At 47.3% G+C, this 18,080-nt stretch overlaps 1 pseudogene; it reads right to left on the reverse strand.

The window, feature by feature from the left end:
- Window positions 1-8,546: 8,546 nt before the first annotated feature.
- Window positions 8,547-9,456, reverse strand: LOC125541745 (ethylene-responsive transcription factor ERF022 pseudogene; annotated as a pseudogene).
- Window positions 9,457-18,080: the final 8,624 nt, after the last annotated feature.

Below are 18,080 nucleotides of genomic sequence, written 5' to 3' on the forward strand. Positions count from 1 at the left end.
TTCACCTATTCGGCCTCACCGAGTTGGGTCAAATGTGTGTAACGGTTAGATTTTGTGTGGAGGCTATATATACCCCTCCACCCCCTTCACTATTCAAGAGAGAGCCATCAGAACGTGCCTACATTTCCACTACTCATTTTCTGAGAGAGAACCACCTACTCATGTGTTGAGACCAAGACATTCCAATCCAACCACAAGAATCTTGATCTCTAGCCTTCCCCGAGTTGCTTTCCACTCATATCATCTTTCCACCATAGCCAAATCTGTGTGAGAGAGTTGACTATTTGGGAGACTATCATTTGAAGCACAAGAGCAAGGAGTTCATCATCAACACACCATCTATTACCTTTTGGAGAGTGGTGTCTCCTAGATTGGTCAGGTGCCACTTGGGAGCCTCCGTCAAGACTGTGGAGTTGAACCAAGGAGTTTGTAAGGAGAAGGAGATCGCCTACTTGGTGAAGATCTACCCAACTGAGGCAAGTCCTTTGTGGGTGATGGCCATGGTGCGATAGACAAGGTTGCTACTTCGTGGACCCTTTGTGGGTGGAGCCCTCCGTGGACTCGCACAATCGTTACCCTTCGTGGGTTGAAGTCTCCATTAACGTGGATGTATGATAGCACCACCTATCGGAACCATGCCAAAAATCTCCGTGTCTACATTGCGTTGGCCTTCTCCAAACCCTTCCCTTTACCTTCATATGCAATGTTTTACTTTCCGCTGCTACACTCTTAGAATTGCATGTGTAGGTTGATTGCTTGACTTGTGCTAAGTTGCTAAAATCTACCAAGACTTAAAATTAGGAAAAGGCTAAATTTTTATTTGGTCAAGTAGTCTAATCATCCCCCCTCTAGACCTACTTTCGATCCTACAACTATGCATAGGTTGGAATCTAATGACTATCATTCTTATGGTGAAAAAATTAGGAGGAAAGTTCCTCATGCGGAATTAGTTAAATCCTTGTACCACACCACTTGTGATAAATTTGAATGGATAACCAAAGGAATTGATGAGGATTTAGTGATTAATGGTTTGAAAACACCGCTATAGATCCTATTGATGGTAAAAATCCATGTTTTATATGAGGACCTATGTGGTGATGATTCAGAGTTTGAAGTTATGAACATTAAAAGTACCAAGCAAAGTCTCTTCAACTATTTAAGCTCACCTACCAGAAAAAGTAGAATATGAGAGTAGAGAATTAATAAGGAAAGTTTTTGAAGATCTAATCAAAAAAGATTTGGAGGATGGTAATACTTGGAACTTTGCATTACGCCTAGCTAGGGGCATAAAACAATAGCGCTTGTTGAGAGCCAACCCAATAGTTATCTTAAATTTTTTATTTTTATTTTTTAGTGTGATGAAATGATTATTTATAATGTAATGATTGTGGTTTATATTTTAATTAGTGTTTGTTCCAAGTAAAGCCTTTGGGATTATTTGGATAATAGTTAACTTATGTGCAAAAACAAAAACTTTTACGTCCAGTGCAGGAATTTACATTTTTTTCTTCTGGAATGTGATTTAGGTTTGAAATTTTTACACATTATTTATATACAAATTGCCCACATGGTCATAAATTTTAAGAATTTTTGGAGTTACAAATGTGTGGTTTTAGTTCAGATCATTACAGACTGGTCTGTTTCAAACAGATTCTATTTTTTATGCATAGTGTGCTTATTTTGATGATGCTATGGAATATATCGGGCGGTATAAGTCATGGAGTAGTTAGAATATAGTAGGTATTATGCAAGAATAATCATGAATGAGTTTACAACAGTACCTAAAGTTTATGATTTGATGGTTATATTAACGGATCTCACGAAGTTTCTGTTGAGTTTTGTGTGCTGGAGTTTTTAAGTTTTGGTTGAGATCATAATGGATGAAGGAATAAGGAGCGACAATACCCTAATCTTGGGGATGCCAAAGGCACCCAAGGTAATATTCAAGTATGACACAAACGCCTAAGCTTGGGGATGCCCTGGATGGCATCCCCTCTTTCGTCCACAATTAATCGGTATGTTACTTGGAGCTATATTTTTAATCATCACATATATGAGTTTTACTTGGAGCGTCTTGTGCCGTAGTTTTATTTTGCTTGCTTGTTAGTTTTCCACAATCATTTTTTGTTTGTTGACACACCTTTTGACAGAGACACACATTCATCATGATTTGGTAGAATACTCTATGAGCTTCACTTATATATTTTGAGCTATGCAGTTGCTCTTGTGCTTCACTTATATTCTTAGAGCATGGTGGTGGTTATATTTTATAGAAATATTGCACTCTCATGCTCCACTTAAATATTTTTTAGAGTCTCTTAAGTATAAAGTGGTAATGTGCACGAATTATAAGACTAGTCTGAAAATGATAGGTATATAAGAATGATATACTACTCAATTAAGTGAATATGAAATGTATGATTTAATTATATTGATGTCATAATATGAAAGGGTATTAGTTCGTGATCATTGGTTAGTAGAAATATCAATATTAAATCTTTTTAATAACTACTCAATTAAGTGTCCGACATGGCATGGTGGGGAGGTTTGAGCATTTTTATGTCTGATTGAAATCCTTTGTGTTGTCTGAATCAGGGGCGAGCGATGGTAAATTCCGACCAACCTCCTCCCTAGGGGCATGCGAGTAGTACTTTGCTGCGAGGGATAATAACACTTCCACAATAAGTATATGAGTTCTTTATGACAAATGTGGTTTCATGGACTATTACGCACTCCCACCTATCCACATATTTCTAGCCTCTTCGGTACTGTGCATTGCCCTTTCTCGTATCGAGAGTTGGTGCAAACCTCCCCAGTGCATCCAAACCTTGTGAAATGATACGCTCCATCACACATAAGCCTCCTTATATCCTCCTCAAATCAGCCACCATACCTACCTATCATGGCATTTCCGTAGCCATTCTGAGATATATTGCCAAGCAACTTCCACCATTCCGTCTTATGACATGGGAGAAGTCTTGTTATAAGTAATCTTGTGAATTTGGTATTCGTTTGATATTTTGATGAGGTGTATTTTGTCTTTCTTCTAGTGGTGTTATGTCAACATCGACTACATGACACGTCACCATTATTTTGGCCTAGGGGAAGGCATTGGGAAGTGATAAGTAGATGATGGGTTTCTAGAGTGACAGAAGCTTAAACCCTAGTTTATGTGTTGCTTCGTAAGGGGCTGATTTGGATCCACATGTTTCATGCTATGGTTAGATTTATCTTAATCCTTCTTTCGTAGTTGTGGATGCTTATGAGAGGGGTTAATCATAAGTGGGAGGCTTGTCCAAGTAAGGACAACACCCAAGCACTGGTCCACCCACATATCAAATTATCAAAGTAACAAACGTGAATCATATGAGCATGAGGAAAACTAACTTGACAATAATTCCCATGTGTCCTCAGGAGCGCTTTGCTTTATATAAGAGTTTGTCCGGGGTTATCCTTTGCTACAAAAGGGATTGAGCCACCTTGATGCACCTTTTTTACACTTGTTACTTGTTACCCGTTACGAATTATCTTATCATAAAACTATCTGTTACCGATAATTTTAGTGCTTGCAGAAAATACCTTGCTGAAAACCGCTTGTCATTTCCTTCTACTCCTTGTTGGGTTCGACACTCTTACTTATCGAAAGGAATACGATAGATCCCCTATACTTGTGGGTCATCATGTTGTCTCCTAGATTGGTTAGGTGTCACTTGGGAGCCTCCAATAGATTGTGGAGTTGAACCAAGGAGTTCGTAAGGGTAGGGAGATTGCCTACTTCATTAAGATCTACCCAAGTGAGGCTAATCCTTCATGGGCATAAGGCATGATGGAATAGACAAGGTTGCTTATTCATGGACCCTTCGTGGGTGGATCCCTCCGTGGACTCGCGCAACTGTTACCCTCCATGGGTTGAAGTCTTCATCAATGTGCATGTACGATAGCACCACCTATCGGAACCACGCCAAAAGTCACTGTGTCTTCATTGCGTTTGATTTCTTTGATCCCTCCTTTACATTCATATGCAAAGTCTTTACTTTCCGCTGCTCAACTCTTAGACTTGCATGTGTAGGGTGTACTTGACTTGGTAGAATCGCTAAAACTTGTTGATATGTCTCCAATGTATCTATATTTTTTGATTGTTCCATGCTATTATAGTATCAATCGTGGATGTTTATATGCCATTATATGCAATTATATATCATTTTTCGGGACTAATCTATTAACTTAGTGCACAGTGCCAGTTGCTGTTTTTTTTCATGTTTTTGGCTTTTCAAGAAATCAATATCAAACGGAGTCCAAACGGAGAAAAAACTTAGGATTAATTTTTTCTGGACCAGAAGAGACCCTAGAAGGTTCGGGAGATGGCCAGATGAGCCATGAGGGAGCGACAAGCTCGGGAGGCGCCCCCAGGCTTGTGGGGCCCTCGTGGCACCTCCAACCCTAATTCCACCTCTACAAATTCTCAAATATTCCCATGACATCAGAGAGCCACCCAAAATACTTTTCCCCCGGCCGCAAGTTTTTGTTCCCACGAGATCCCATCAGGAGGCCTTCTCCGGTACTCTGTCGGAGGGGGAATCGGTCACGGAGGGGCTCTACATCAACCTTGCTGCCCTTCCGATGATGCATGAGTAGTTTACCATAGACCTATGGGGCCATAGTTAGAATCTAGATGGCTTCTTCTCTCTCTTTGATCTTCAATACAATGTTCTCCTTGATGTTCTTGGAGATCTATTTGATGTAATGACTTTTTGCGTTGTGTTTGTTGGGATCTAATGAATTGTGAGTTTATGATCAGTTCTATCAATGAATATTATTTGAGTTTTCTCTGAACTCTTTTATGCATGATTATTATAGCCTCGTATTTCTTCTCCGACTTATTGGTTTGGTTTGGCCAACTAGATTGATTTATCTTGTCATGGGAAGAGGTGCTTTGTAATGAGTTCGATCTTGCGGTGCTCAATCCCAGTTACAGAAAGGGACATGCCACATATTGTATCGTTGCTATTAAGGGTAAAAAGATGGGGCTTATTCATATGTGAGTTTACTTTGTCTAGATCATGTCATCTTAATTAAGGCGTTACTCCGTTGTTTATGAACTTAATACTCTAGATGCATGTTGGATAGCGGTCAATGTGTGGAGTAATAGTAGTACATGCAGAATCGTTTCAGTCAACTTGTCTCAGACGTGATGTCTATATACATGATCATTGCCTTGGATATCATCATAATTATTTGCTTTTATATCAATTGCCCAATAGTAATTTGTTTACCCGTCGTATGCTATTTTCAAGAGAGAAGCCTCGGTGAAAACTATGGCCCCCAGGTCTACTTTTTATCATATAATAAAACCAAAAATACCTTGCTGCACTTTTTTATATTTTTAATTTTGTATTTTTGTTCGATCTATCTATCTATCACCATATAATTTAATCTCGCAAGTAACAGCCAAGGGATTGACAACCCCTTGTTCGCGTGGGTGCAAGGATTTGTTATCTTGTGTGTAGGTACTGCTAACGAGGTGTTGCGTGGTTCTCCTACTGGATTGATAACCTTGGTTCCTAACTGAGGGAAATGTTTATCTCTACTGTACTGCATCATCCTCTCCTCTTCGAGGAAATCCCAATGCAGCTCACAAGTAGCACTTGCCTACAACTAAACTAGGAAAAAGATAGGTTTTTATTTTGTTAAGTTGTCTAATCACCCCCACTCTAGACATACTTTTGATCCTACAAACAATTTAAACCAAAGCCCGAAATTAGGCTCTATATGGAGGAAGGCCTCGCAAAATACAATGTACGAGGCGATATGGAGGATGGAGTTAGGGGCCAAGTGGTGGAACTAGATCCCATAAAAATATAGAAGGCTTTGGAGGAAGGGGTGGACAGGAAATCGCAGCCCTCAGATGAGGTGGGATATGAACACAATGTGCTTGCCTTCCTGAGGTTCGGGAACTCGGGAGGCAGAGCAGATCTCTACCCCGACCCCTATATAAGCCAAGGGGTTTAGCTCATAGAGTTAAATTAGATTCATTCATATGATCTCGAGGTAGATCACCTGTACTTTGTACTCCATCACAATCAATACAACAGAAGTAGGACGTAGGGTTTTACCTCTTTGAGAGGGCCCGAACCTGGGTAAACATCGTGTCTCTTGTTCGTCCTATTACCATCTAGGCAAGATAACCAGCTCGGGACCCCCTACGTGAGATTTTCCGAAATTAACCCCGACACACTGCCTTCCAACGCCCTTTTGCCATAAAATCCCATCTACCCTAACACATCTTTGTACTTTTCCTTGGATTTTTTCACAGGCTCTACGAGGCAGAACCGAGGGGAGGATTTCTGCGCTCTGGCAAGCTGATTCTGTTGGAGATCCATCCCTCCAGAATGGGAATTCGAATCCATCATCATCAAACAAATGGAAGTTGACCCCTTAAAATGCTTAAATACAAGTGTTAGACAGGCCAAAAGAATCTTCATTTTCATTTTAACGATCAAGATCACATTGAATCCATAGTCATGCCGATACTACCAAAAGGGGACGAGGATGATATAATGAGCCTTTTGCTCCACATGCTTAAAGATCGAACTACAAAAAACTCTTTAAAATCCTTAAAACATTCCATTATGTCTACCTAGTTCCTTTAATCTCGGTGCTTCCAAAGCACTTCCACTCGGAACCACCGAACCATTTAGATATAGCCGTTATACAAACCCTATTCCCGTTAGAGCTTCCAACATTCCATTCAGAACCACCAAAGCACATGGTAAAGCTTCTGCTACCATGTCAAAAATTCAAAGAAAAATCAGTCGGAACTTCCGCACCTTTAACAGAGAGTGTGCCACCGCTGAGGTGTTCACTTTGGAGCCACCGATTGTTTTCATTCGGACCCAACAATTCATTTGAAAGTTGCCAGCTTTGTTCACTTTGGAGCCACCGAGCATTCCAGTCAAAGCCTCCGAGATGCGCAATAAAGTGAGTCATGGCCAGATTTCTGGTCCAGCCTATATATACCCTCACCTATCCCATCAGTTCAACTCGAAGCAAATTCCACTCCCATCATATGTTCTGAGAGAGAACTCCACCTCCTTGTGCTAATATGACAACTTCTCATGCTGGACTTCAAATAGTTTTTTTGCCTTTGTTCTTGCCAACTCTAGGTGAACCCATCTCATCAGCGGTTCATGTACATTTATCCAAGTCCTGACTCTCAAGCAATCTCCCCATGCATGTCACTTAGCTTCTGGTTGCTTCCCTTTGACACTTCACAGAATGTGCATCTCATGGTGCACCTGTCTTGGAACTCCGCCCAAAAATGAGCTTTGGGTAGATTTGTTCATTCCTATGAAATTGGTACGTTTATGGAATTTTTTATGTGAAATAATGTAGCCCTTTCCTTTGCTGAATCGAGCGCTAGCAAAGGAAAAAACCTACGCCAACAACATTTCATTGGAAAGTAGTTCATTCGCGTGAAATGAATGAGTCCCGAGTGTATGAACCTCTACATTGTACATGTTGTTTAGAATAAAGAAAGAGATAACTAAAAAGATCAACAAGAATAAGAAACAAGCACTTAACTGAAAGTCAAATTAAGCCACCGAGGAATAGCGATAACTACATTGATATATCAGTACGCCCGAATATAACCGGTTTTTGGATGATTAATGCCTAAGCAACATAGAATGCCACATTATCTACATGGAGTGAGCCGACTAACAAACCCGTGCGAAGAAAATAGTATTTGTTGGGAGCGGCATTTTGGCTCTCGGATGCACCTGCACCCGCGGGCGAACAGTAAAATCATTAAAAATAGTAGAAAAAACAGAATTTTTTTTGTGATGCGAGTTGCTCATATGCGTGAAGTCCGTGCCAAATTTCGTGGAGTTTGGACATTTCAGTAGCTCTCAGCAAAGAAGATAAATTTCAGACCTGTGAGAAACATTTGAAAACAACAATGTTCGGAGCTAATTTTGTCTTTTTTTGCCGCGAGCTCTCCGAATACCATTTAGTCATGAAATTGTGCATGCACCTGCCGCACTCAAGCATCTTGCATCCTTTTTTTTGCTATTTTCTTATTTTACTATTCACTGGGTGCATATGAGCCCGGGCACCGAATTGAAGATCCGATTCTTATTCCGCTATTCAATCATATAGCCAAAAATAAGGGATGCAGAGTATCTTAGCTCAAGCTCAAATGAGCTCGTGTGAATTGTAAAATCTGAAACTATTTTTTTAATCTGATTTTTTTGTGTGTGGCAAACATTGATGAATGTTTTGAGTACTTGCAAAGTTTCATCATGGAATAACATTCGTGGAAGTCGTGGAAAAAAATGAACGGTCCAAAAATGTTATCTTCAAAAGCATTTTGTAGCATTGTTTTTTTTTGGTACAACTTCCACGAATGTCATTTCAGAATGAAACTTTGCAAACACTCAAAACTTTCATCAATGTTTGGCACAAAAAAATTCATATTTTTTTGATTTTTTTACAGTTGTTTTCAATTTACTGTTCATGGCAGGGGAATGTGAGCTCGAGCTAACAAGATGACTTTTCCATAAATAAGCCCAAAGGATGACTACCCTGAGCAACTTAGAATCCCGGATTATCTGCGGGTAATGAGCTGACTAACAAACGCGATACAGGCCGATATGATGCCGCAAAGGATCTCAAGCCAAACGCAACGAAAAGAAAACGCACACATAATACACTCGCGCACACACTGAGGCTAATTCTGAGTAGCCCCGTGAGGCTCGAACGCCTCACCTTGGGCGTCGACTCCATCTACCCCTCTCCAGAGAAAGGAGTTGCGAGGTATGAGGTCAATGGCACGTACCGTACGTACCCCTAATTAACGGCCATACACATCGGCCCACGGGCCGAGCTTAGTAGGCGTCCCAGAGGGACCCGTGCGACCAGCAGTGCGCGGCCTGGTCCATCTCGCTGGCGCCCGTGGCCCATGCTGGCGGCTCCAGCAGCATGGCCTCCGCCATCTCGGCCCATAGCCTGGGCGAGTCCACCTCGAACTCCTCGTCGCTCCCCCTCCCGCCCACCAGCTCCCACCCGGGGCACTCGGCTGCCCCCCGCGCCACCAGTGCTGGCTCGCCCCGCACGAGCTCGGCCGCCTCCGCCGCCGCGGCGCGGACGTCGTCCGGGTGCGAGCTCGCCGGCCGGGGCAGCCGGTCCACCGACCCCGGGAAGTTGAGCTGCGCGTCCCGGCCGCGCAACCGCAGCGCCGCCACGTCGTGCGCCACCGCGGCCATCTCGGCCGACTCGAAGCTGCCGAGCCAAATGCGGGTCTTGGTGCCGGGCTGCCGGATCTCCGACACCCACTTGCCCCATTTCCTCTTCCTCACGCCCCTGTACTGAGACTGGGAGGAGCTTGAGTTTGGCGACTGCTCCTTGCCCGACTCTTCCATCGATCGCTTCTTGCCCAACGTGTTGCGACGGAGATGATCGAAGAGTGTGGGATGCAATGCAGAAATGGATGCGATCTTTGTGGGCTTATATAGGAGATGGGGAGTGACGGGGGCACTGTTGCCACAGGACCGGTGTCACTTCATACGTACGCTGGCTACTATGTTAAGCTCATCATTTGCTTTCATGATTGGCGCGCAATAATAATGCCTTCCTGGCAGATACACTGTGGGACGGACGATGGATCGTGTGCAGTTGCAGTCTGACCACTCCACATCTTGGTGTACCGAGTGTACATGCATGCATACATTGGTGCGAAGGACAGCAAAGGACACTCAAAAGTAATTAGCGGTGCTAGCAGCAGGCTCGCTAGCCTTGTCACTAGCAGTAATGGAGCAAACGTGCACTGAAAACAGGCAACTACTTGCGAAACAGACCATAGGCATCGACGCATCGTCACACGCGCGCGCACCAAATCGGTTGTTGCAAGGAAGAAATATCGTTGTCGTTTAAAGAAGGAATTCAAGCCTCAAAGCGATCCGTGCAATTAGTCGTCGATCCTTTCGAGTTTGGTTACAAGCCGACGTCGCCAGGTTAACTGCGTGATGCTACCCTGAAAAAGAACCGCGTGAGAGCGTCTACAGCCGGACTTAACAAATTTGACTCTTCAAACATCTATAGACGCGTCCGAGTGTATCCACGAATAGTCACCGGCCACGTCTTAAAAAATGCATTCCATATCCGGATACCTTGAATTAGAAACCTCATATACATATTATTACATGCAACGTAGCGATCTTTGAGCGGAGTTTTGTTCGGTTCTGCTCCCAGCTCGTCCTGCTTCGCCGTGGTCATGTCCGGCGGCCGGCTGCGCCCCTCAGAGTGTTGGTTCGGTCGCCGGCAAGTTAGAGTAGGGCATTGGACACGAGCCAGCTCAAGCTACTCCAGGCGCCGCCATCTCCCATGCACTACTCTTCCTCGTCAGAGCCCGAAACCTGTTTGTGAACGTCAGATCGATGATGAATCCGTTCTTGAATGAGCCGACGACATCCACCACCATGTGGTTGCGGCGCCTGCACTGCTGCACCATACAGGGAGGCAGAGAATGGGACTCCTCCTAGCCGACGTCCACCGCGGCGAGCCCCGCCGCCGCGTCCCATGCCCGCTGCCACGCACGGTGGGCACGCCGCGCCATGTTTGCATTGGACGACGCCCACGATGAGTCCATTGCCTCAGTGCGCCAACAGAGGAGTTACGCGTCCACCACCGTGTTCAGACGCCAGACGGATCGTACCGCCTCCGATGAGGCAGCCATCTAGCGCCGAATCCATGTGCCATTTGGGCAGACGTAATCGATTCCCGACGGAAGCAGTTCGAGCGCGGCCGTGCACGGGCCTCCTCCCGGGCGCGGCGGAGCGCAAGCCGGATGACCATCTCCTTCTCGGTGCCGCGTGGGATGAGCTCGGGGTCGACGGATCTGGAGATGAAGGACTCAGATCCGCTGCCTGCCATGATGGAGACAGCCGGACGAAGCCGGAGACGAGTTTGGGTGGCGGAGGTGAGTGGAGGGGAGTGGAGCGAAGTGGCTAGGGTTTGGTCCCGCGAGCAGATGTGAAGAAATATATATGGGGTCGGATAGGTCAGCATGGGCCAGGTCCGATATAGGAGGCGTGCCCGAACGCCTCCTTATCCGTCTCATATTTGGGCTGCATATGAGGGATGCCGGTCAGTCCGGGCATTTGAGACGTCTGTCTAGATCAAAATTTTGAGACCGGGCGAATGTATGAGGCGTCCAGTTGTAGATGATCTGACGACTAGTGACTAGCTTAGGTCGATTGATTGGCATGTAGCCTGGTGTAGGTCCGATGTGGTATGGGTCTTTGAAGGAACAGCCTGGAGCTGGACTATCGTTCTGACTTCTTCTGACAGGCTGAGGGAGACGCGTCGAGATCCGATCGCAGAACATCATTTCTAAGGCACACGTACGGTTGGAGTAGCTTGGCTGTAGCACGGATGATTAGGAATTCATTACGGGAGGGGTGGATCCAGTCTAAATTGGGAAAGGGGTATGCATCCGTGTGGGACCCTTGACCGGACTACGACACGTGTCAACTTCTGGCCGTACGAAAGATCCCCGGCCGTACGCCCGTACCTCCGTGATCATGCTACGGTGCAATGCGGCATCCGTATGACTGTCTCTTTGGTATACTCGCTAAAACCATCACGATAGCCAGAGTATTTTTTGAGCATTATTATTATTACTCAGGAGGAAGTGCATTGCCAGTGCGGCCCTGTCCTGCAAATTACGCAAAATATAATCTTGTTACACGAACTAGGCAAAAAACATAAATTTGACCTCAAGACGAAACTATTTCACAAACTAAACTATGTTTGAAAGTATTTCACCCAGCTGACCTCTAATGTGCAGCGCCCAACAGCAAGGCGCTACACTCTTACTGTGCAGCGCCTAACACACAGGAGCCACACTGTGCATCGCCTAGCTGTAAGGAGCTGCACTACGCTGTGCAGCGCCTAACTGTAAGGAGTTGCACAGTAGAGTGCAGCGCCTTACTGTTGGGAGCTGCACAAAAGGGTCAGCGGTTTGAAATATTTTCAAAAACAGTTTAGTTTGTGAAATACTTTTACTTTAAGGTCAAATTTGTTAATTCTGCCCACGAACTAAGCACATAATGAGGAAGTGGATACACCGTCGAATCAAATGGACTAATGGAGCATCCAAGTTGAACCATGCATCTAGGCATGATCTGCTCAACAGTGTTGGCGATCAGAGCGGTATAAATACGTGAGGCAGATCCCCATGCGTGCCTGTCGTTGAATAGATTGGCATTACGCGCGTTCGCATGACTAATGAGTTAGGTAACTAATCAATCATTGCGTGGGTAGGACCTTCGAACTACAATACTCCACTACTGGTAGCATTAGGTCTGAGCTAATTATAGGAATTTTTCTGTTAGGTCCAAGCCAATTGTTTTTTTGCCTATGAAATATGAAGGACAGGATCCTACAGAATTCCTACAAAATTCCTACAGGCATAAGGTTTTTCAAAAGAGTAAAATGCACCATTAGCCCTAAAACAATTTGAAAGGTGTCAAGTTAGTCTTAATACTACGAAAATGCGCATTTGGGCCCATCAAGTTTGCTAGTTGTGTCACTCGTAGTCATATGCGCGTTGCATCAGCCTTGACTTGTAGGGGTGGTAGGTTAACCGCTGCCATGTGGCGACTTTTTTTGCACAACCCCTCCCCCTCCCCCAAACGGTCTTTGTCGGGGTTACGATCCTGACAATGAGTACTAGGGGTACGAATAAGGGGCAAAGCCTCGCTACGGCTCAGGTGTAACACTCGGTGCTTAACGAGTTCGGGCCCCTCTCGCCGGAGGTAACAGCCCTACGGCTCGGGCTTGGTTTTGTTTTGATGGGTATAGTTACAAATATTGCTCGACTCTAGCTCAGGAGGTGGAGTGCAACTTATATAGAGTGCGCCGCAGCCGCATGTCCTCCACGTCGCCAGGGCACTTAATGACATTGGTTGTATCAGTTACAAGTGTGTAAAGAGCCTCTACTACAGCAGTTACATGTAACGGTAGTCTTGACTCCGTCTTAAGGGCGACTTAGGATTCCTCTACCGTTGCAGCTCCCACGCTGTCCCTTCAACTCCAAAGTCCGAGTGGTGGTTGTCCAGCCGAGTGACAGGTGGTCGTCCGAGTGTCGTCGAGGCGTCCGAGTGGATTCCCTGATATATGCACCCGAATGCTGGTATGGTTCAGGGACCTACCCATTGGTGGTGATGGGCCCCATGTGGGTCCTATATGATGGGTCATTGTCGGTGTCAAAACCGGCGGATCTCGGGTAGGGGGTCCCGAACTGTGCGTCTAGGTTGGATGGTAACCTGAGGCAGGGGACACAAAGTTTTACCCAGGTTCGGGCCCTCTTGATGGAGGTAAAACCCTACGCCCTGCTTGATTAATATTGATGATATGGGTAGTACAAGAGTAGATCTAGCACGAGATCAGAGAGGCTAAACCCTAGAAGCTAGCCTATGGTATGATTGTTGTTCGTCCTACGGACTAAAACTCTCTGATTTATATAGACACCGGAGAGGGCTAGGGTTACACAGAGTAGGTTACAATGGTAGGAGATCTACATATCCGTATCGCCAAGCTTGCCTTCCACGCCAAGGAAAGTCCCTTCCGGACACGGGACGAAGTCTTCAATCTTGTATCTTCATAGTCCAGGAGTCCGGCCGAAGGTATAGTCTGGCCATCTGGACACCCCCTAATCCAGGACTCCCGCAGTAGCCCCTGAACCAGGCTTCAATGACGAGTCGTCCAGTGCGCAGATTGTCTTCGGCATTGCAAGGCGGGTTCCTCCTCCAAGTACTTCATAGAAGATTTTGAACACAAAGGTAGTGTCCGGCTCTGCAAAATAAGTTTCCACATATTTCCATAGAGATAATAACATTTACACAAATCTAATCTGCTGACGTATTCCGTAGCGTGACATCACACCACGGCCAAGTCTTTATTCGAATCGTTTTACTGTCCCACCTCAGCGCGTTTAGCGAGGCGGTTTCCTTGGCACGTCTTGTTAAAGCAGAGATCGTGTCCCCTTATTCCGGGATTCTCATCAATACGGGTGTGGGTAACCCAACCGCGCCATTGACTGCGGCGCTTGGGAGATAAGCGAGTTTTACCAGGCTGGTGGGGGCGCATAGTCGCGTCTGCCCATATAAGGGGACACGATCCACCTTTTCATCCACGCCTTCTTCCTCCTTTGCCTATCCATTTCCGCGCACTCGAGGTCCAGCGCCCAAGTCCGCACACCCCACCTCAACCTTCTCCAGCCATGTCCGGAGCGGGAGGCAAGTGGATGGTCTCCTCCGTCACGGAGGGGCACATCAAAAGACTGAGGAAGGCCGGATACTTGTCTAACGACATTGCGCACCGGCTTCCCGAAGAGGGGCAGCTCATCCCCCACCCTAGGCCCCATGAGAGGGTGGTGTTCCTCCCCCATTTCCTCCGCGGACTGGGCTTCCCTCTCCACCCATTTGTCCAGGGGCTCATATTCTACTATGGCCTGGATTTCCATGATCTGGCCCCGAATTTTGTCCTCAACATCTCGGCGTTTATCGTCGTGTGCGAGGCTTTCTTCTGCATCCGCCCCCATTTCGGCCTATGGCTCAAGGCTTTCAATGTCAAGCCGAAGGTGGTGCGCGGCACCCAAGCGGAGTGCGGAGGCACCATGGTGGGCAAGATGCCCAACGTCCTATGGTTCGAGGGCTCCTTCGTGGAGTCCCTAAAGGGGTGGCAGTCGGGGTGGTTTTACATCATCGAGCCGCGCGACCCTGAATGGGTCGCAGCCCCCGAGTTTCGATCCGGACCCCCTACGCGGCTCGCCTCCTGGAAAGAGACGGGCCTGTCGTGGGGTAAAAAAGGAGATCTGACCGGACTCCAAACATGCGTCCAAACCCTGGTGGACAGGAATCTCAAACTTGTCAACATAGTCCAGGTTATGCTCATCCGTCGGATCCTCCCGTGTCAACAACGGGCTTTCAACCTGTGGGAGTTCGACCCGGCGCGGCACCGAACTCTGAGCAGGCTCTTCGACACGACGTACGAAGATGCCTGGAAGGTGCTTTTCAAGGGCGCCGAGGCCCCCGCATCCGCTATCGAGGATCGCGGATTCAGCACGCAACGTCACGCTCGTGCGGTAAGCTGTTTTCACCTTTTACAGGGTATTAGTTTTTCATAGTTTGACTTCATGCGGGATCTAAGTTCCCTTACCTTTGACAGGATTGGCAGGAGACGTCCGCACAGATAAACTATCCGGCTCCTTTGCCCGAAGGCCCAGCGAACGCTCGCTTGGCGAAGCTGCTGGTTCCGGCACCTTATGTGGTGCCGGAGAAGAAGGCCAAGAAGAAGGCCACGAGGACTCGAAAGAGTGCCCGGCGCCAGGAGGTGTCGAATTCACCATCCGACGACTCCAAGGCGCGCTCCTCCCCTGAAGACGAGGAGGAGGAAGAAGAGACCTCCCCCCCCAGCGGGGGGAGGGAAGAAAAGGAAGGCCGCCCCAACCGGGGAGGCCGAAGGGTCCAAGAGGGGGAAGACCCCTCCTCCGGACTACTCCACCAACGCCGACGATGGCGAAGAGGAGTGGCCGCACAGGGCCAAGCCCCTGGCGAAATCATAAGTATCTGGATACCAAAGTGATTCATAGTATTCCCCCATTGCACAGCTTTTCCTTACGTTGAACATGATTGTGTAGTCCGCCCAAGGCCGGGCTCGACGAGTCGTTGAGGGGCTCCTTGGACTCGTCGGATGTGAATTCGCTTCTGACAGCTTCCTCCCCCACCCTACGGATGGCGCCGAGGTGGCGTCCCAACAGGTTCCAAGCCAGGAGGTGGTGGTTCTGGGGGCGCCGCGAGGCAACCTCCCGGACTCCAGGCGTAAAGGGGATAGAACCCCCAAGGGCTCCAAGTCCGGCCTTGAGCCGGACACCGCGCCGGAACCTTCAACGGTTCCGGACTCCGGTAGGTAGCCTCCTTCCAAGAGGAGCAAGCCTACCGAGCCGGTGACCTCCGTCCAACCGGAGGCACCGAACAATTTGCTGGAGACGCTTAACGGCGCCTCCATCGACGAGGAGCACCGCACTATTATGAGTGCGGTGATCGAGAAGGTTCAGTCTGCCAAGAGCGGACTGACTGAAGCCTGTGCCAGTCTTCTAACAGGCTTTGAGGTAAGTAAATGATATGTAAAAATATTACCGCATAGACAGTAGCCCCTGATGCTCTGTTCGACGTTCGGAAAGAAAATCTGAATAGAGGATCTAATAATCGCAGGAGTCTAACATAATCAACTCAATATGCGCATGCAGGCTTCGCTGCTGGCCTCCACCGCACTGACCGCGGAGGTGGATACGCTGAAGCAGAACCCGGTGCCCTTAAGCGACCAGCTGAAACAGCTGGTCGAGCTCCATAAGGTGGCCGAACAGGCCATGAAGGGCCTCATAGTCCGGCTGTGGCCTGGAGAGGCCATGCCTGGGAGCTACTTCGGGCTGGTGAGGCGGCTGGTGGAGGCCTGTCCAAGGCTCGAAGTCATCAAGCGCTCCGTATGCATCGAGGGTGCCCGTAGGGCGCTTGCCCGTGCGAAGGTGCACTGGGGAAAGCTGGATGCTGAGAAGCTTGTGAAGGATGGGCCACCGCCGGGCAAGGAGCATCGCAAGCCCGAGATGTATTATGAGGGCGTTCTGAAGGGTGCTCGCCTTGTGGCGGATGAATGTTCTATGAATGTAATTTTTCAGTGTACTCGCTCGTTTTGTCCTGTGCGCTGAAAACTTGTTCATGTGCGCTAAGCAATGCTTTTTGAATTTAAAATATTACCTTCTGTGCGGCCGTTTATCAAATTTGAGAAATGGCGAGTCGTCGGCTTCTGCCCCCATGGCACGAGTGCTGGGGTGTTCGGGATAAACATGAGCGCTCTTTTTCCCATTCTTGGGTCCTTCGAGGGAGGTGCTCAACACAACGAACAAGGCAATCAGACTATAATGCTTGAACACTCTCACTTAGCCATAGAATTCTATAATTTTAAATTTTGGCGAAGCCCCTAGTGTTCGGAAGACCGAGTTCGGGGCGCTATCCACGCCTAGGCCGGACAAAGCCGACTCCTCGCTCTAAGCGGCATAAGTCTTTAGGGACTCGAAAACCTCTCGAACAGCGACCAGCTCTTGCCTCATCATGACGGTCAGTTTTAGCTTTCTCTACTGAGGTGCTTAGCCCAGCTCAACTGGGGCACAATCGTAGTAGTTCTCCTAGTGCTACCTTAGCCGATATAACGGAACGTAAGGTACCAAAACATAGGAGCCGGGCAAACCCAACTATTGACCCAAGACATGATTCAGAGCCGATGCATATAATGCTATAAGTTCAGGGTGCCACACTTGTGAAAGTGTTCGGACTTCTCACACCATGTTGTGGGGTACTTAAGCCCCTGGCGTATTGGCCGTACCAAAGTGTACGGGTGCAACATGTCATTAATGAACATATATTCGTAAAAAAGAGGTAATGCGGTAATAGACGTAAGCTATGCATTGTTTATTTAAAAAAAGCTGCGATCAAAGCAGAACGATACAAATAGTGCGATAAGCAAAAGATGGGACTATCAAATATGTCCTTTCCAGGGGCGAGCTGCGGAATGTTATGCGAAACAGGTATACTGCTCGTTATAGAGACCACCTTAGAGTTCCGTAGTGCGGCGTAGCTTTCTGCTTCCCTGGTTGTATCGTTTGTGCGGCAATTGTACTACCGGGCAAGCCTTCCGAAGAATGGAGTCCTCAAAATAAGAGAAAATTTAAGAAATCGGCAGCCCCTAGTGCTGTTTAAGCCGCGTTTCGGGCTTGCCGTGATGGTGCCCCTCCCCCTATGCCCATGGTATTTCCAGAGCGTAGTTATGTACGCGCGGCACTGGTTTCGCAAGTTCGCGAGGGCTGGGGTTGGGGCCGCATTGCTACGCTTGCTCGGAATGTGCCAGGCGGTCTTGTTGTAGGTTACTCCGGGCGCGCTTGACGGTGTCTGGACGTTTAATGGCCGGACTGGAGAATTGCCTTGAGAGGCTGCTTTGTACTTCCGCTGCGATAGCCGCCGTATGCT

The sequence above is a fragment of the Triticum urartu genome, chromosome 2A (genome assembly GCF_056163025.1).
Source record: "Triticum urartu cultivar PI428250 chromosome 2A, HENAU_Tu73, whole genome shotgun sequence".
Taxonomy (NCBI): Eukaryota; Viridiplantae; Streptophyta; class Magnoliopsida; order Poales; family Poaceae; genus Triticum; species Triticum urartu.